Genomic DNA, 21,450 nt, shown 5'->3' on the forward strand with positions numbered 1-21,450 from the left:
GATGGTTGTCTGTGTACATGAGGCAGTTTCTACACTGTGCCAGGATGCCCATGTCAATAAGACTGGTAGGGAAAACTGTAGGACATTGTGCAGCCATATATTCCAGACTCTGAGGGATGAAGGCCAGGGAGACCTAAGGGGTGGGCCTACAGCCCAGGTGCTTAAAACAGGAGTAGGAGGCTGGCACCACTGCATACAATGTAGACAGGTATAAACAAGCCATAATAGGTGCAAAAGGAAAATGCAGTGGAACACCTAAGAGAACATGTAGCAAGTAGCAGGAAACAGCAAGATCATGAGGGCAATGCATAATGTATTGGCACTATGTTGCTGATAACCACATACATACTGTGGTGATAGATGGCGGGGCATGATGTGGGAGTTAGCGGAAGATAGTGCTGACAAATGTGGATGTGCAGGGTGTGTACATAATGGAGAGTAATGTATGTGGTCCTGTGATGTGTTCCCCTCTTCTTATCTTTCAGGACTGATGTACTGACATAGGAACCCACCATTTTCAGACAAGGAGAATGCTGCCATACTCGACGGACTGAAACTCCATCACCAGATCCTACTGTTGAGGAGTCACCATAATCAGCAACAAAGTGCTGCACTGTGGGCAGACCTCGTGGCATCAGTGAATCATGTCAGGCAACAGGAAAGGAGCAGGTTTGGTCTGACACCGTACCACAGACATGATAAATAATGTACAGCAAAGGGCCACAGCTGAGGTCAGGGACCGTGCTGGCACCGGTGGAGAGCCTGCAGCACTACAACCACTCTTGGCCACAGAGGAGTTCTTGGCAAACCTGGGTTCAGCCACAAGCTCACAAAGATCCATTACACCATATGTCGTGGAGGTGGGTGGCACAGCTTCCAATGGAGGAGCTTACAGGTAAGCCTCCTGTGGTCATTGAGTTAATACTGTAGCAGTCATAGTGGCAGCCTCTACATACCCGTACACAGATGTATGGTTATTCTGCATTTGTGGGGGTGGGGTTGTAACACACATGTGTGCACACATATTGAGAATGTCAGCAATGTTGGCAGAATCACAGTTCATACTGTACATGTTGATATATGCACATATTATCCTGTACTGATGCCACATTTGTGCCTGCTGACAATACCTCTCCCCCACAATTCCATAAGGTACCACTGTTGTGGCAGGAGTCCATCATCCTGTAGCCGGTGAGTGTGCAACTGTATTGTCATGGCTCATCTATACCCTAGGCATGGTAAGGGCTGCCAGTTTGCCGTGGACAGAACTGTTAAGCTTAGCCATATTGCAATACTTTTATGTTCAGTTGTGGAGGGGTTCACTGCAGTGCATTAAATTGGTAATCACAATAGCATATTTGCAGGAGCTGTAACATATTTGCATGTCGTTTTGTGATGGTCTAAGCAGAATGCTATACAGGGGGCATTAGTATGGTGGAAAAGGGTGCACTGTGTTAAAGGTGAAGGTCCATCACATACACTTATATGTCACATATCTCACAGGTGTATAGTACTAGCAACATTAATTGGACATAGCTCACAAAGCTCACAAGCTCACAAAATCCATCACACCATATGTCGTGGAGGTGGGTGGCACAGCTTCCAGTGGAGGAGCTTCCAAGTAAACCTCATTTGGTCATTGAATTAATACTTTAGTGGGTGGCACAGCTTCCAGTGGAGGAGCTACCAGCACTACCAGGCTACAACGCATACCATACATTTCGGCCACAGAACGCAGACTGAAATACAAAAGATGGGGGCGTATCCATATTCATCAAGGATACCCATACCTCCAGGTAAGTAGCACAGTACAATGCTTCAGAGATCATCCACCTGCAACTAACAATGGGCAAAACTGCAATTCAAATTATAGCTTGTTACAGATCACCCACCATGTCCCAGGACCCCCATTCCACATTAATGGAAACGCTGGGAAATATAAAGGTCCTACCAAACACCCTAATATTGGGTGATTTCAATTACCCAAACATTAACTGGGAGAACTACTCATGTACTAACTCCCTTGCCCAACATTTCCTAGAATTTATAAACTCAAGCACCCTGGATCAACTGGTCAACACTCCCACCAGAGGTGACAACATATTGGACCTGGTCATCACCAACATTGGCGACTGGTGCTCCACACTGGAGGTCAACCCTTCGCTGATTAGATCTGACCATAAACAAATCACTTTGGATATCCACATTCCGTCCCCACCCCTGGACGAGAAAATCACCGTGAAAAACTTTTCAAAAGCAAACTTCATGTTACTTAAGAACGAGGTGGAAAGTTTCAAAGCCCCCATGCTAAAGGATAACGTTGTCCAAGCTGCAAAATCCTTTACTAATGCATTCTACGGGCACCAACAATAATGCATGGATCGTGCTATCCCAAGCAAATCCAAGACTTACTTCTCCAAGAAAAGGAAACCAGTCTGGTGGACTCCTGACATAAACAAGCTATACAATAGAAGGAGGAAACTAGTACAGAAAAGAGTAAAATCCCAAGAAGGGAAGACATCCCTGATCAGTATCAGCAAGAAACTATGATCCCTCATAAAATCATCCAAAGTGAGTTTTGAAAGAAAAATTGTGGTTCCCCACAATTTCCCTGGGGTCTCAGGTGAGGGTGGCAGAGATCCCATATTTCCTCTACTGTTTCCCTGTTCACCCAATATTGCTTTACAATATCAGTATCATGCAGTCCATAATAAGTCAGACACCTTTTCCTTCTTGGCCGAGATCTAGCAGCCACAGCAACAACAGCAGCAGAATCTTAAATTAAAGACTGTTGCGCACTTAGGTTAATGATGGTAGCAGCAACCCATAAGATTTTTTTCTAAGTGTAATTGTGGCTGTATTCAAAAGAGTTTTGGATTTCAGTGGAAAACGGTGCATTGAGTGCACAGAATTACTTTATATGTTTCTAAATAGCTCTGTCTTGTTTGATTGTTTAATTAGCATGTAATTTGGCTACTTATGCTTTCATTAGCATACTCTAGCATTTACCATTGTTTTGAAGCTCTGCGCTAAGTGAAGGGCTGTTTAATCAATACAAAATACTGTTTTATCATGTATTAGCTAACAGGAGGACCAGGGTCCAACACTTCATGCAATAATTTTATTTCTTCTTACTTAAAACAATAAAATGTAACAATAAAATGTAAGCGCTTTCGTCCATCCAGAATCTCATGGACTTTTTCAAACAAATTAAACTGATTCACTCACACTTTTACAATAAAAAAACTATATAGTTATATGGCTTAATAAGAGTGATTGATAATGTAATTTTATTTATTTTTTTGGCCGGTAACCCTAATGGCTACCATGCTTTCCTCTCAATATATTCATGTTTGCTTGGAGCATGTAATAATAACTTATGTCACTTTAAGACTTGGGGGGGGGGGTAGTTGTAGAGTGTTTTTGAAGTAATGGTTTTATAGGAGGGTTTTTTTATTGTAAAAGTGTGAGTGAATCAGTTTAATTTGTTTGAAAAACTGCATGAGATTCTGGATGGTTGAAAGTGCTTACATTTTATTGTTTTAAGTACGAAGAAATAAAATTATTGTACAAAGTGTTGGAGTCTGGTCCTTTGGTTAGTTGAGCTGTGTTGGCTCTATCGTGGATGCAATAGCAACACTAAGTGTACTTGTTCATGAACCTGACCAGCTGTTACTAGTTGAATGAATTTTTGACACTGATCTGTACTGCAGTCTTGGTTTGTTCCTTTATATACTTATTTGCATACCTTTTAACTATCCAGAATTTTGTAGAACATCCATCATTTTGCCTCATATTTTTTGCACTGCCCCTCAGAAAATTTTTGATTTTCTGATAAATCACTGAGGTTACAGTAAGTCAATAATGTCAGAGATTAGAGTTTCATATTTCTTATTATTCAGAAAATGCATGCAGATGCAAAAACTGTTGTTCCATTAACTATTTAAGCAAATTAGATTAATATTTAAAAAAGTCCCTGATTTTGGGCATTTGTCACCCCATTATTTTAAGTTGTATCGAGAATTATTTCCCTTCTCCCCACATCTGATCATTATCTGCCTCTAGCTCCTCTGTTTGTTTTCTGTGTCTTTTTGACCCATCTTAGCCTCCATCTAGCATAGCCTGACCTGTGACCAGAGCTGTTGATGAGATCAAAGACATTGGTGCAGTGTCATTCTACTTCCAGGAAGTGTGCAGTGTTCCCCAACACCCTGTGGCAGCCTTGCGATCTCCACAATTTCTGCATGCATGCTTCCACATATGTGCAATCTTCTAAGAGGTATATATCTTGTAGTATGGTGCTTGCCCAGCTCTTAGCACTGCTATTGTAGTGAGCCTGGGCTGCCTATCACCCATCCTCTCCTGAGTGACAATTACATCACCAGTCCCAGTGCCTTTAGTTGAACACAGGTCACTTATATCATAGTAAGGGCTTTATCCATCTGCATCATGGGGCCACTTGGCTTTGTCCAGAAGTCTTGAGCAAAGAAGATGAGAGTTAGGCTTATTTGTGCTGCTTGTAGAAGAACAAGCAAAGGCCTTGTTATTCAGTGTGAACGTCCTTATGTGCCTTTTTGTATGTAATTGATATATCTATTTCCTCATATGAGCTTGTCTTAATATCATGCAGTATTTTCTATTAGACTCATTAGCCCATTTGGGGGTTATGTCCATGAGAAGTGTATCAGCTGGAGGTAAATGAAAGTATTTCAGTAATACCATTATTAATGCTACAGGAAGGTATATTACTGATACCATGCAAATGGTAATCCCTGTCTCTTAAAACCACATCTTTTGAACACAGTATTAACAAAAAAGACACAGATTAATTGAATAACTAGATAAAGATATTTTAAATCAAGGATATTAGTGGCTGAACCATAATCTTACAGGCTACCTCCATGGAGTAAATTCTTCAGAATCCCCACAGACAAATATTAAAAAAATATGTTTTAAGGAGAACCAGGAACAATGTACTTCAAAGAAGAAGATGCCACTGAGACTAGCAGTGTCTTAAAGGGGTCAGAAGTTAAAAGTGCGGGACACAACTTGTTAGGTAAAGGTTTGAATACAACCATGCCTGTGGTAGTAGCCCTGAAGCATGCACAGACTGGTCTACTAATAATGCAAAGCATCCACGGAGAATGCTAAATGCAGGTGTGAAATGTGTACAGCCCTATACCAGTGTCCAGTAGGCAATTCTCATGGATGGACAAGCGTCGACCAAGATGGCACCCACAACTGCAAACCGGGGAATTACACAGCGCGTAAGGCATAACACAGGAATATACATAGGGACTACAGTTGACATTCCCCATACAAAGTTGGACCGCCCGTGCAAACACCGCATACAGCACTCAATCTGCCAGCAACAAAATGGGAGCACTGCTACCATACAGCGGAACAGATGGGCGACCTGTGGAACACATACTAATGGCACACCACAGCGTGTAGGATATGTAAACTATGGCGTTCCCACCTATGAAAACATGCTTCAATGAATACATAGGGATCAACATGTTCCGGTGGTGTCATGTTGAAAATACAGTGTCGGATATGTCCTATTGAGCCGTCTGTGTTTTTTTTGCTGGAGTTGCTAACCTGCGTCTTTGGATATACAATTTGTTCACAGTTCTAAAACACCTGGTTTAGCACCTAGAATGGGTAGTCAAACAGACATCCGATTGGGGAACATACAGCAGCAGTCAAAAGCACTGGCCAGTTGGACATAGTCCAGCAACATCTAACTTTACATATGCACATTGGTGTCCATTGAAGGACCCAAAATACCTTCTCACAGAACCCACTCCATCCGTCTCCGAACAACAGATGATATAGCCGTGACTACGACACAGTTAGACATATGCACCACCAGGGTGTGTAAGGTTGATGACAGGTGTCCATGAAATGCAGGACATATGAAGAGAAATACCCAGATCGGCGTGTCCATACATGTGATCCCGTCCATCATGAAGGATGTGCAATGGGTACTGTCGAGGGTTGCAGCCATGGGATTTTGGGTAAGCAGAAATGGGGCTCTGTGTTGTCTGTCAGATAATCCATTGTCCCGCCCGTGGGAGGGATGTGGCGTAGTACCTGCCTCCTACCAATAATGCAAAGCATCCACGGAGAATGCTATGCAGGTGTGAAATGTGTACAGCCCTATACCAGTGTCCAGTAGGCAATTCACATGGATGGACAAGGGTACGAACAAGATGGCACCCATAACTGCAAACCCGGTGGAATTACACTGCTGCAGTAAGGCATTACACAGGTAATACACATAGGGACTACACTTGACATTCCCCATACAAAAAACACAGAGAACCAGCTGAGAAAGTCCAAAGCAAAAATGAGGTACTGTAGAAACGGTCAGTGACCACTCAGAGCCCACCAGGAATTAAATGCAGTCACCATAGTTTATTGAAGCGCTTTTCATCTGTTTCATAAGCAGACTCCTTCAGAATACATACAATGCAGTTCAACTTACTACATTTAAAACCCTTAATTGGTCAGTAAATTAGATGTGCTAAGTATTAATTAAATGCCTTAAAGACGAACAAGCTAACCTTTCGGGTTACAGATTCCACAGTGAGTAAATCAGACATTGCTTCAAAATGTATATTCTTCATAGAAAATTATATATGTATAAATATGAAAGAAGAACCAACATAATGTTTTCCAAATGTCTGAGTGTATAAGCTACATATATATGTTCTAGGGATTGTGCCAATATATTAAAAGAACTAGAGACACCTAGTAATATAAATGAACCATAATATATAGAGATAAACCTTATGATTATGACTAATGTAAAATATATCAATGAAATGTAAAGATTCAAAATGTGGTGAAGTAAATATTCATTTAGGTTAGTTATAATCAATTCAGACATCCTTGTCAAAATACTAAAACAAGGCCAGGGTGCTCTGCCTCACATGTACTGGGATGTTGTTCCACAGCATAGTGAGTGTCTGGGTGATGAATCTGTCCCACCAGCACGTTCTATTAATGACAGTGTCAAGGTGTACGTCACCTGCCCTTGTGGTTCTGAGGGATCTAGATTCTTTAGGTGAAGCATAGTCATCAAATCCGGGTTCGACCTGGCCTTGGCACAGGCACAGGTCACCTCTGGGCAAGTGGTATGCGACTGAATAGAGCTGGAATCCTTTCAGTCGGTCAGCATAACACATATTCCTGAGACCCTGCATCCGTTTGTCTATGAACTGTCAGGCCCTTCCAGCTGCTGCAGGTGTCGGGTACATTCTGAATGGGGCATTGTACTCAATCATAGGTCTAATGAGTGATGAGTACAAGGGACAATGACCTCCCTGATCTAGATGTGAATCCTTCATGATCAGGTGGGCAATGTAAGGTCTACCTAACTACGTTAGCAACGTGTGTGTCGAACAAACGGTTACCGACAACCCGGGTCCCCAGATCCCTGGTAACTCCCTCTGTGCTCAGTGGATTGCCACCTATATGGTAGCTAGGGGTAACCTTGTTCTTCCCGAAGGGTATGACTATGCATTTCCCGGCATTTAGCTGTAGGCCATGTCTCTGGCACCAGTTATCCATATCTGTGAGGCCCTTCTGAAGGATATCTGTGTCAGATGTGTGTCCGACTATGGCACCCAGTTTGCAGTCATCTGCAAACATTGTCAGCCATAACCCCCCTGTGTTTGCTTGTACTTTGGAAATGTAGATGCCGAAAAATAGTGGACCCAGGACTGAGCCCCGTGGGACAACACCCGGCTGTATGACCGGACCTGTAGGTATGACCGTGTGGGTACTGTCACTTAGCCAGTTTGCAACCGATCTGGCGATGTATGTATTTACATTCAAGCTGACGGGTGTATCAATGATACCTGAGGGGGGTATTGTGTCGAAGGCCTTTGCCAGGTCGAGGTAGGCTGTATGGACTGCTTTACCCTCATCAATGGCCTTGGTGACTGATCCTAACAAGTCAGACACGTTTAAAAGGCATGATCTGCATTTGACCAAGCCAAACTGGGTTGGATCCAAAGTATGCAAGTCCCCTATGTCTTTATGTATAAGTTCCATTATGATCCTTCTCCATGGCTTTGCAGATAAGGCTTGTCAAGCTAATGGGATGGTAATTACCAGGGTCAGTGGAGGCACCATCCTTGTGAAGTGGGACTACAGTCGCCTTGTGCCACTACTTGGGTACGTATCCTGAGGTGAGGCTAAGATTAAACAGCTGTCCTAACTGTGGGTTTAATTCCCCATTGAGTTCATGGAGTACACAGCTGGGACACCATCTGGTCCCATGGATGCTGTGTTTACTGCCTTGGAGAGAGCATTTCCCACCTGTGCGTTACAGATGTTCCAGGATCTACAATCCTCTGGTATAGATATCTCTCCATGTGGGGGGAGGGGGGGAGAAGTTAGCACCGAACCTGTCAGCCAGTATGTTGGCAATGTGTGTAGGTTCAGTCATCTTCACATCATTCTGAACCCAGTCTGAGCATATCTGGGAGTGTCCTCCCAGGTGTCCAACATAGCTAAAGAAGGCCTCATGATTGTCTGTCGACTCCTTGTTGATTTCTCTGTTAAATTTCCCCTGGATGATTTCATGACAGCTTGTAGTTCTTCACATACAATGAGCAAGGGTGTCTTACCTTACAAGGATTCCGCTCTATCTTGTAGTAGCTACCTCCTGTCATTGTAGAGCATGTTCATGGCTGGGGTCCACCACACTGGATGCTTGGCTTTGGTACAAAGAGTCTCAGTTTTGTATGGGATTGCCTGATCCATGCAGTCCTGTAGGTGCTGGTGGAAGGCATATGTACGTGATTCAGCGGTTTGAGTAATGTTTACCACTGGCTCAGCGGCCTTAAAGGAGATTAAAGGAGACCACAGTAGTGTTCAGAAGTGTGAATTTGGCTTTTGAGAAAGGCATATGTATGGTAACCGGCACCACCCACAGCATTGTATGCCAATAGCAGAAGCTATTGTAGGTTGTCCAAACACAGGTGTCCGTACACATGGAACATCATAGCAATAAACCACGGCCGGATGTAGGTAATGCTAGATATACTCACGGCAGGCGTGGTGCGTTCGAGTCCGGCGCCGAGGACCACACACATAGCGGCCTTAGGCATAGGCCAACTAGGCAGGCCTGCTACCGCCTCGCACCTGTTCAGCATACTGCGCAGATGTATCCATTACCATGTGACACTGTCTGCCTGTGAAACAAAGTCAACATAGCGATTCAATACTAAACAGCGGGGCATGTCCACTGTGCTGGGCACACCTGTTCAACCTCGCCATGTTAAATGTGTGTAACCAGAGGCAGGACTGGGCCAAACTACATGCGGACATGTCCGTGGCTAGTGAAAGAACCAGCAATGTTAAACCCATGACATATGCGCATGATATCTGGTCCCATGGATATCGTGCACTGCCTTGGAGAGAGCATTTCCCATGTCGTTACAGATGTTCCTGGATCACCAATCCTCTGGTATAGATATCTCCATGTGGGGAGGGGGAGAAGTTAGCAAACCTGTCAGCCATTATGTTGGCAATGTGTGTAGGTTCAGTCATCCTAACATTCTGAACACAGCATATCTGGGAGTGTCCTCCCAGGTGTCCAACATAGAAAGGCCCATGATTGTCTGTCGAGAATCCGTTGACTCTGTTACCTGGATGATTTCATGACAGCGTAGTTCTTCACATACAATGAGCAAATGCACCACAAGGACCATCATCGAGTAGCATCCTGTCGTTCTAGAGCATGCATGGCTGCGGGTCCACCACATGGATGCGGGGGTAGAGTCTAAGTGTATGGATTGCCTGATCCATGCAGTCCTGTAGGTGCTGGTGGAACATATGCACATGATTCAGCGGGAGAATTGAATGTTTACCACTGGTCAGCCAAAGGAGACCACAGTAGTGTTCAGAATGTAATTGACTGAGCATATGTATGTAACGGCACCACAGCATTGTATGCCAATACAGAAGCTATTGTAGGAATTGTCAAACACAGTATGACATGGAACATCATAGCAATAACCACGGATGTGGGTAATGCTAGATATACTCACGGCCAGGCGTGTATGCGTTCCCAGTCGGCCGAGGATAACACAGCGGTAGATGCCAGGCATAGCCAATGGCGCATAAGCCACCATGGGAATGCCGGGCCGCTGCAGGCGGATATGGAGAATCAGTCATGTGCCTGCGCTCAGCAGAAGTCAACATGGCAATACTAAAGACGGAAGCATGTCCCGTTGTGAGCGCATGCAATGTTGCCATAGTTAAATGTGATGAACGGACTGGAGCAAACTAAACAACGGACGTAAATGCTCAGTAAGTGCATGATGTTAAACCCATGTAATATGCATGACAGGTTATGAATGCAGAGGTTAGTAATGGAAATGGGTCCAGTTCGACCAGACCGTGCAATTACTATAACAAGATCTACACGATGCGTGGCCAATAGCGGTTAGGAATAATGGGACACAGGTATCATAGACACGACAAAGTGCCCATGTGACTCACAACACGTAGCAGTCAGGGTCAGTTCCATGTAACACTGGGCGGACAAGTAAACCAAAGCACCACAGGAACACCCTGAATCGAAGCCTGTATGCGTGGGGATATAAGCCTGTGATCTGAACATGCGTCACACATATGCATCCTGGGCCATGGCAGGAATAAGGAATGTTTAACATGTAATTACGCACCTTTCAACAAGAGAATGGATGCCATATTAGATGGAACAAATATGTAATATGTAGCTAAAATGTATCCAGTATGCATATTAATGACCACAGCTAGCGTGTATGGTCACAGTAACACAGTGATACAGCGTTTTGAATTCATATAGAACATATAAATGTGACTTTATGCGTGTCGTCCATGCAAGACTGTTACATTGTATAAAGGTGTCCATGCGTCGTTGTATTGACAACGGATCAGAGATATGTTACCATAGTCACAACACAGACCATTACCACACAGACCCAGTAAACATATGTAGACAATATATGCATGTATGTATTGACACAATTAAATGCAGAACTGTGTGTCACATGTATTCAAGCACATTAAGGATGTGTCCTCCATCAACCAGACTATTCACAAATGTCACTCTGAAATTATGGAATCAGCTGCCATGTAAAAGTGTTAGAGATGAGTATGCCATGTGATGAGACAAACATGAATGTGGATAGAAGAGCAGTATGTAAGTGTATGGATTGATGGCCGGTTATGCATCAGTAAGACCATGTCAGAAGGTGCCCTAATACAGTGTTCAGTTAGGCTACACTTGTTGGCCACTATGGCTGGATATATGTCCAGTGTCAGCAGAGGTGGAGAATCCACAGCACAATAATAGCACAATATACCAAAGCTACTCATATATGTACAAAAAGGCAACATGAGTGTCCATTGAAAGGACTCTACACACACAGATCAGGCAGACACATATATATGGCGGTGGACAGCGTCACATTTATGGGATCAGGTCCTAAGCAAGAAGGTCACATGACACAGTATTGCCAGATAGACACTGGTCATGAACACCAGCAAGATTGGGCCAACCAGACATACAACATGCAGAACCACACAGGTATGGCATGTATGATAATGTATTGTCACAGGTAATCCACACACAGTAACAAAAGGTAATGGGGGTACACGTGTTATATCTGCACATCAGTCCTGGGTATATAAATGGGGACTGATTTGTTTGGCAGATAACAACTACAGTTTATTCCGCTCATATTGATATAGTTATAATACAGTCATATTCACATGTAACATTGTGACTCAACATTCATATTTATACAAAATATGCAATTGTATATCAGTGTCCCCTAAGGAATCATAATTACAAATTATACACATTGATATACAATATCGGGCAACACATACACTCAAGGTTTACTCACAACAATTACAACTATGCAATATACTGAGTGTATTGACCAATACGAGATATGAACACAGTTGTATCATTGCCATAAGTAATGTATGCAGCACTGGTGTATATGTCGCACATCAAGATGGAGCACTGTCCATAACAGAGCAGGTGTATTGATTAATTGACTTTAAACTGACTCTAATGGAATATAAAGGACTATATGTAATGTATTTCTGCTGGCATGCCCCATGTTAGTAGGTGAAAGATCAGTATCTTTGACTGTACAGTGTATATGTCATTGTCTGTTTTGGCCTGATATATGTTCAATGATGTCTTTTGGAGATGACCAGGACTCAATCTGTATTTGTTACACACCTGGATATAGATGGTTTAGTAATACATAATATGGGTAGTCAAACAGACATCCGATTGGGGAACATACAGCAGCAGTCAAAACCACTGGCCAGATGGGACACAGTCCAACAGTTCTACACTTTACATATGCACATTTGTGTCCATTGTAGGACCCAAAAATTTACCCATTGATATCAACCAGCTCATCGACCAGATGATGTGACAGCCGTGACTACGGCACAGTTAGACATATGGCCCACCAGTGTGTTTAAGTTTGATCATAACTGTCCATGAAATGCACGACATATGAACAGAAGCCCCCAGATTGTCGTGTCCATACAAGTGCGTCCACATCCCAGTCCGCACATGATGGATGTGTAATGGGTACCGTGGAGGGTTGCAGCCATGGGATCCTGGGTATGCAGAAATGGGGCTCGGTGTTGTTTGGCAGATAATCCGTTGTCCGCCCGTGGGAGGATGTGGGTATAGCACATGCCTTACTCCCCACTAATGATGCAAAGCATCAAGCGGATAATGCTAAAAGCAGGGGTGGAATGTGTACAGCCATATACAGTGTCCAGTAGGCAATTCCCATGGATGGACAAATACGACCAGGATGGCACCCATAACTGGAAACCTGGTGGAATTACACAGCTGCAGTAAGGCATAACACAGGAAATACAGATGGAAACTACAGTAGACACTCCCCATACAAATCAGACGCGCGTGCGAATACCGGTACACAGCACTCGCTCTGCCAGTAATAACATGAGGATCACTCGCCTCCATATTGTGGCACAAATGGCCGACCAGTGGAACACATACTAATGGCACACCAACAATGTCAACTAGGATATATGAAACTATGGCGTTCCCACCTATAAAGAACATGCTTCAATGAATCAATAGGATCAACATGTTCGGCTGTGTTATGTTGACAATACAGTGGCGGATATGTCCCTACTGGGCTGTCTGAGGATTATGTAAAGCAGTTGCCAACCTGCATCTTTGGATATACACCATTATTCAGTTCTAGAACACCTGGGTTTATGTAGCACAACATAATATGGGTAGTCAAACAGACATCCGATTGGGAACATACAGCAGCGGTCAAACCACTGGCCAGATGGACACAGTCCAACATGTTCTACACTTTACATATGCACATTTGTGTCCATTGTAGGACCCAAAATTTATCCTTCTAACAGAACTCCATCAGCCGTTTCCGACCCAGATGATGTGATAGCCATGACTACGGCACAGTTAGACATATACACCAAGCGTGTTCAAGGTTGATGACAACTGTCCATGAAATGCAGGACATATGCACAGAAATCCCCAGATGCGTCAGTCCATAGATGTGTGTCCACATCCCATTCCCGCACACATGGATGGATGTGCAATGGGTACTGTCGATGGTTGCAGCCATGGGATCGTGGGTATGCAGAAATGGGTGTCGGTGATTGGCAGATAATCCGTTGTCCCGCCCGTGGGAGGGGTGTGGGTATAGCATATGCCTACTCCCACTAATGATGCAAATCATCCACCGGATAATGCTAAATGCAGGTGTGAATGTGTACAGCCCTACACCAGTGTCCATGAGGCAGTTCCCATGGATGGACAAGCGTCGACCAAGATGGCACCCATAACTGCACACCTGGTGGAATCCACACAGCTGCAGTAAGGCATAACACAGGAAATGCAGATAGGGAGTACAGTACACACCCCACATAGAATCAGGGCCGTGCGAATACCGGCGTACACAGCACTCAAGGTGCCAGGAACAACATGGGGAGCACTCGCTGCGATACTGCGGAACAAATGGGCGAGCAGTGGAACACATAGCAGTGGCACACCAACAAGGTCAACTAGGAGGTTATAGGATGGTTGAAACATGGCGTTCCCTCCATATAAAGAACATCCTTCAATGAATCAATAGGATCTACATGTTCTGGCTGTGTAATAGTGACAATACAGTGGCGAATGTCCCAATGGGATATCTGCAGATTAGTGAAAGCAATTGTTGCCAACCTGGAGCACACAATACATTTGGGTAATGCGGTAGGTAGAACATGGGTTTAGCACTACATAATATGGGTACTCAAACAGACATCCGAATGGGAATATACAGCAGCGGTCACAATCACTGGCCAGATGGACACAGTCCAACATGTTCTACATTTTACATATGCACATTGGTGTCCATTGTAGGACCCAAAATTTATCCGTTTGCAATGTCCACGGCTGCGATCGAGACCCAGATGATGTGACAGCGACTACGGCACAGCTACATATATGCACCACCAGCGTGTTCAAGGTTGCTGACAACTGTCCATGAGCTGCAGCTGATACGCACAGGAATCCCCAGGTTGCCAGTCCATAGATGCGTGTCCACATCCCATTCCACACATGGAGGATGTGCAATGGGTACTGTCGAGGTTGCAGCCATGGGATCGTGGGTATGCAGAAATGGGTGTCGGGCGATTGGCAGATAATCCGTTGTCCGCCCGTGGGAGGGATGTGGGTATAGCACATGCGTTACTCCCACTAATAATGCAAATCATCCACCGGAGAATGCTAAATGCAGCTGTGAAATGTGTACAGCCCTCTACACCAGTGTCCAGTAGGCAGTTCCCATGGATGGACAAGCGTCTGGCCAAGATGGCACCCATAACTGCAAACCTGGTGGATCACACAGCTGTAGTAAGGCAAAGACAGGGAATACAGATAGGGACTACAGTAGACACTCCACATACAAAGTCAGACGCCGTGCAATACCGGCGTACACAGCTCAACCTGCCAGCAGTGAATGGGGATCACCGCTGCCATACCGCGAACAAATGCGACCTGCGGAACACATACTAATGGCACACCAACAACGTCAACTAGAAAGGTTATAGGATGGTCAAGCTATGGCGTACCCACATATAAAGAACATCCTTCAATGAATCAATAGGATCTACATGTTTCTTCGTGTAATGTGACAATACAGAGGCGGGAATGTCCCAATGGGATATCTGCGGATTAGTGAAAGCAATTGTTAGCACTGCATTGGAACTACACCATTTGGGTACAGTGGCGGATAACCCGGTTTCGTAGCACTACATAATATGGGTACTCAAACAGACATCCGTGATTGCTGGACATGCAGCAGTCAAACAGACACTGGCCAGATGGACACAGTACAATAGTTCTACACTTTACATATGCACATTGGTGTCCATTGTAGGACCCAAAAATTATCCGTTATGCAATGTGAACACCTGATCTAGAGACCCAGATGAAGACCTGATAGCGTGACTACGGCTACATATGCACCACCAGCGTTTCAAGGTTGGTGACAACTGTCCATGAAATGCAGGACATATGGATGAATCCCCAGGTTGCAGTCCATAGGCGTGCGTCCACATCCCATTCCGCACACATGGAGGATGTGCAATGGGTACCGTCGAGGGCTGCAGCCATGGGATCTTGGGTATGCAGAAATGGGGCTCGGTGTTGATTGGCAGATGATCCGTTGTCCGCCCGTGGGAGGATGTGGGTAGCACATGCGTTACTCCCCACTAATAATGCAAATCATCCACGGAGAATGCTAAATGCAGCTGTGAAATGTGTACAGCCCTCTACCAGTGTCCAGTAGGCAGTTCCCATGGATGGACAAGCGTCACGGCCAAGATGGCACCCATAACTGCAAACCTGGTGGAATCACACAGCTGTAGTAAGGCAAACACAGGGGGTACAGATAGGGACTACAGTAGAGACTCCACATACGATGTCAGACCGCGTCGCGAATACCGGCATACACAGCACTCAATCTGCTAGCAAGTGAATGGGGATCACTCGCTGCCATACCCATGGAACAAATGGGCGACCTGTGGAACACATACTAATGGCACACCAACAACGTCATAGAAAGTCATAGGATGAAGCTATGGCGCACACATATGAAGAACATCCTGCAATGAATCAATAGGATCTACATGGTTTTCTTATGTTAATGTGACAATACAGAGGCGGACATGTCCCAATGGGACATTGGAGGATGACCTAAAGCTTGTTAGCCTGCATCATTGGAACTACACCATTTGGGTTCAGTAGCGGAAGACCCTGGTCACGTAGCACTACATAATATGGGTACTCAAACAGACATCCATGACTGCTGGAACATGCAGCAGTCAAACACACTGGTCAGATGGACACAGTCCAACAAGGTCTACACTTTACATATGCACGGTGTCCATAGTAGGACCCAGAAAATTCATCCGTCGCAATGTCAACCAGCAGGCGGAGACCCAGATGAACTGACAGCTGACTACAGCACAGCTACATATATGCACCACCAGCGTGTTCAGGGTTAATGACAACTGTCCATGAACTGCAGGTGACATGCACAGAATCCCAGATTGTCCAGTCCATACAGGTGCGTCCACATCCCATTCCGCACATGGAGGATGTACGGGTACTGTCGAGGGCTGCAGCCATGGGATCGTGGGTATGCAGAAATGGGCTCGGTGTTGATTGGCAGATGATCGTTGTCCGCACCGTGTGAGGGATGTGGGTATGGCACATCGTTACTCCCCACTAATTATGCAAATGACCCACTGGAGAATGCTAAATGCAGCTGTGAAATGTGTACAGCACATACCAGTGTCCAGTACACAGTTCCATGGATGGACAAGCGTAGCGGCCAGATGGCACCCATAACTGCAAACCTGGTGGAATCACACAGCTGTGGTAAGGCACAACACAGGTAATACAGATGGGAAACTACAGTAGAGACTCCACATACAAAGCCAGACCGCTGTGCCAATACTGGCGTACAGCTGCACCAATCTGCAGAAGATGAATGGGGATCACTGCTACCATACGCGGAACAAATGGTGACCTGTGGAACACATACCAATGGCACAATAACAACGTCAGGTGGGAAAGTCATGGGATCCTGACACTATGGCGTTCCCATGAAGAACATCCGTCAATGAATTATTAGGATCTACATTCTTGGCACCGTTTGACACATACTGTGGCACATATCCTAATGGGACATTGGAGAATGACCTAAAGCTCCTCCTAGCCTGCATCATTGGTTCTACACCTTCGGGTTTCAGTTTAGAATACCTGGTCAAGCGTAGCACTACATAATATGGGTAGCAACCACACATCCGCGATTGGGGAACATACAGCAGCGGTCAAACCCACTAGCCAGATGGACACAGTCCACAAGGTCTACACTGTACATATGCACAATGGTGTTCATAGTAGGACCCCAGAGATTCATCCCTACGCAATGTCAACCAGCCACATAGACGAAAGACTGGCATCATGTCACGGTACAACCAGACATATGCACCCCAGCGTGTTCAGGGTTGTGACAGCTGTCCAGAATGCACATATGTACAGATATTCCCATATTGTAGAGCCATAATGTCGTCCACATCCCATTCCGCACACATGCGGATGTGTAATGGGTACGTCGAGGCTGCAGCCATGTGATCCTGGGTATGCAATAACGAGGCTCAGTGTTGTCTGGCAGATATCGTTGTCCCGCACCTGGGAGGATGTGGGGTACATGCCTTACTCCCCACCGATAGTGCAAAGCATCCACCCGGCTAATGCGAAATGCATGTATGAAATGTACTGCTCCATACCAGTGTGCCAGTAGACAATGTGAGGATGGACAAGCTAGGACCAGATGGCACCCATAAGCAACCTGGTGTAACCACAGCTGCAGTGAGGCAACACAGGTAATACAGATGGTAAACCAGTAGACACTCCCCATACAAAAGCCAGACCGCTGTGCATAGCGTACACAGCTGTCAATATGCCTACACGGAATGCCTATCAGCATCTGCGGAAATATGTGACCTGTGGAACACATACCGTGGCACAATATCAGCGTCAGATAGGAAAGCCATACATGGTCAAACTATGGCGTCCCCACCAATGAAGAACATCACCGGTGAAGTAATAGTGTTAATGTCAATTGACCATGGAATACACATACTACATCAAAGACCGGTGGCACCTTATGGCACACAAAGCCACGACACACATAGGTAGATGAACAGTCACTAGAGTTTGCGTCCACGACAGGTCATGTGGTATCCAAGGTTACTCCATAGCATGTGCTATCACAGTGGCATGATTGGCGTACACATAACAAATGGCAGCGTCAGGCTTTATATATCCCGCACTTCCATGTGTTACCTGTGCAAACAATGAACATGCAACCACAGCATAGAAAGCACAGCACAATGATAACCACACACACATATGTTAAGACCTGAGAAGGGATTCAATTAACAGATGTATCATATGTTATTGTACATGCGAATACTCATCATTCAATGATTTAACAATGTATATGCAATGCATAGCATATCACTGTATCTGGCGGTACATAACTGAAAGAGGTGGACAAATGTGTGCTAACCGTACAGCTGTACCACTACATTCACGGGGCTTGCTCCACCTGCCTGCATAAAAGAGCCTCATCTGTGTTCCATCAGTCAGGCTGGTGTGTAGCCAACCCTCCACCTACTAACAAATAGATCCATTCTATAGCACAGCTGATGAGGCCCCTCTGGTATTACAACCTGGAGCGTGGAAAACACCATGTGGAGGCGGTGCCACAGATGTGCCCACATCCGGCGTGGCAGCATGCACATCCTGGCTGGCAGACGCAGTAGGGCCACCTGTCCAGTAGGTGTATCATGTAGGTATACCAGGATGGGGTCACCATGTGCTGTGGTGTGTGTGGCCCACAGCCTGGGGCAGCAGTCGATCTAAGTCCGCAGGCGAGGTGAGGCAGTCTGCAGGTATGTGCAGGCGTGCACATGACAGCGGTCACAAAGGATTACCCATGGTGGCGACACATGCACAGATGGCTGTGGCGGGACACACAGCATGCATACCACAGCACAGGTACACATACACGCACCATCTAGCCAAGTACACACAAGGTGTATGCGTGTATGTAGACACTGTCGGACAGCAAGGATAGCTGTCTGTCACGATATCCAGCAGATGTCAATGCGGTGTTCTGGAATCGGACATGCATGGACAATGAGTGGCATACATGCATTACCACAGTCATATGTGTCAGCGTGCAAATATGGATACATGGGAAGAGACAGCCGTCCATGCTAGAACACACACACAACACATGTGACATATACAATGACAGAGATACACGGACACATGTGCAGGCCGGGTGTGTAATGTACACAGCATCACCCACTCACACCATAGCATGGTGCGTGGAATCATTTACGAGCTGGCGACCGCAACAGAGCACACTTCTGGTACACTGTACCACCATCAGAAACACAGGGATGGCCCGGGATAGCCAAGGTGTGTTCTCGTAAACCACAAAGCATACCGTATGAACCCATGCAGCTGGGAGCATGGACACACACACATGTGGCGGGCATGGTGTTTGACCACACCCGCCACATACCCAAGCGTGCACAGGTATGGAATGCGCTCGTGGACCAGAGCACACACCACCAGCAGAGGCATACATGTACAGGTGGGTGGCACATCCGTAAAGAATAGCTGTCAATAGCCAAGGTATGTGTTGCGAAGCGTCTAAAAGCATGCTCATCTGCAGAGGCAGCTGGAAACACACACACACCCGGAAGGGCTGGCAGTCGAACCTACGCCTATCTACATGAACTCACTACAGTATGAAGCATTTACAGAACGCGCTACCGAGTTTACTGAGCACAGCACTGTCAGAGGCATACTTCTAGGCGGGTGACATCATTCGTAAGACAATAGCTGGCAATAGCCAAGGTATGTGTTGCGAAGCGTCTAAAAGCATGTTCATCTGCAGAGGCAGCTGGAAACACACACACACGGAAGGGCTGGGAGTCGAACCTACACCTATCTACATGAACTCACTACAGTATGAAGCATTTACAGAACGCGCTACCGAGTTTACTGAGCACAGCGCTGTCAGAGGCATACTTCTAGGCGGGTGACATCACTCGTAAGACAATAGCTGGCAATAGCCAAGGTATGTAAGCATGTTCATCTGCAGAGGCAGCTGGAAACACACACACACACGGAAGGGCGGGGTCGAACCTACGCCTATCTACATGAACTCACTACAGTATGAAGCATTTACAGAAGCGGCTACCAAGTTTACTGAGCACGGCGCTGTCAGAGGCATATTTCTAGGTGGGTGACATCACTCGTAAGACAATAGCTGGCAATAGCCAAGGTATGTGTTGCACAGCGTCTAAAAGCATGTTCATCTGCAGAGGCAGCTGGAAACACACACACAGAAGGGCTGGGAGTCAAACCTACGCCTATCTACATGAACTCACTACAGTATGAAGCATTTACAGAACGCGCTACCGAGTTTACTGAGCACAGCGCTGTCAGAGGCATACTTCTAGGCGGGTGACATCACTCGTAAGACAATAGCTGGCAATAGCCAAGGTATGTGTTGCGAAGCGTCTAAAAGCATGTTCATCTGCAGAGGCAGCTGGAAACACACACACACGGAAGGGCCGGGAGTCGAACCTACGCCTATCTACATGAACTCACTACAGTATGAAGCATTTACAGAACACGCTACCGAGTTTACTGAGCACAACGCTGTCAGAGGCATACGTCTATGTGGGTGACATCACTCGTAAGACAATAGCTGGCAATAGCCAAGGTATGTGTTGCGAAGTGTCTAAAAGCATGTTCATCCGCAGAGGCAGCTGGAAACACACACACACACACACGGAAGGGCCGGGAGTCGAACCTACACCTATCTACATGAACTCACTACAGTATGAAGCATTTACAGAACGCGCTACCAAGTTTACTGAGCACAACGCTGTCAGAGGCATACTTCTAGGCGGGTGACATCACTCGTAAGACAATAGCTGGCAATAGCCAAGGTATGTGTTGCGAAGCGTCTAAAAGCTAGTTCATCTGCAGAGGCAGCCGGAAACACACACACACACACGGAACAGACACAGCACACACACACACAGGGCAGAGTGGACCTCATACCTACCTACATGAACTCACTACAGCATGAAGCATTTACAGAATGCGCCACTGGACACGAGCACAGCACTGTCAGGAGGTATACCCCTAGGTGGTGGTATCATCTGCAGAGACAATGTGTCCCGAGGAATGAAGACAGAGGCGCGAGTCAATGCGAGCTCGTTACCATCCCAAGGTGGGGCCGTATGGTAACACAT

Source organism: Protopterus annectens, chromosome 2.part0, assembly GCF_019279795.1.
Source record: "Protopterus annectens isolate FY-2018-M chromosome 2.part0, PAN1.0, whole genome shotgun sequence".
Lineage (NCBI taxonomy): Eukaryota > Metazoa > Chordata > Ceratodontiformes > Protopteridae > Protopterus > Protopterus annectens.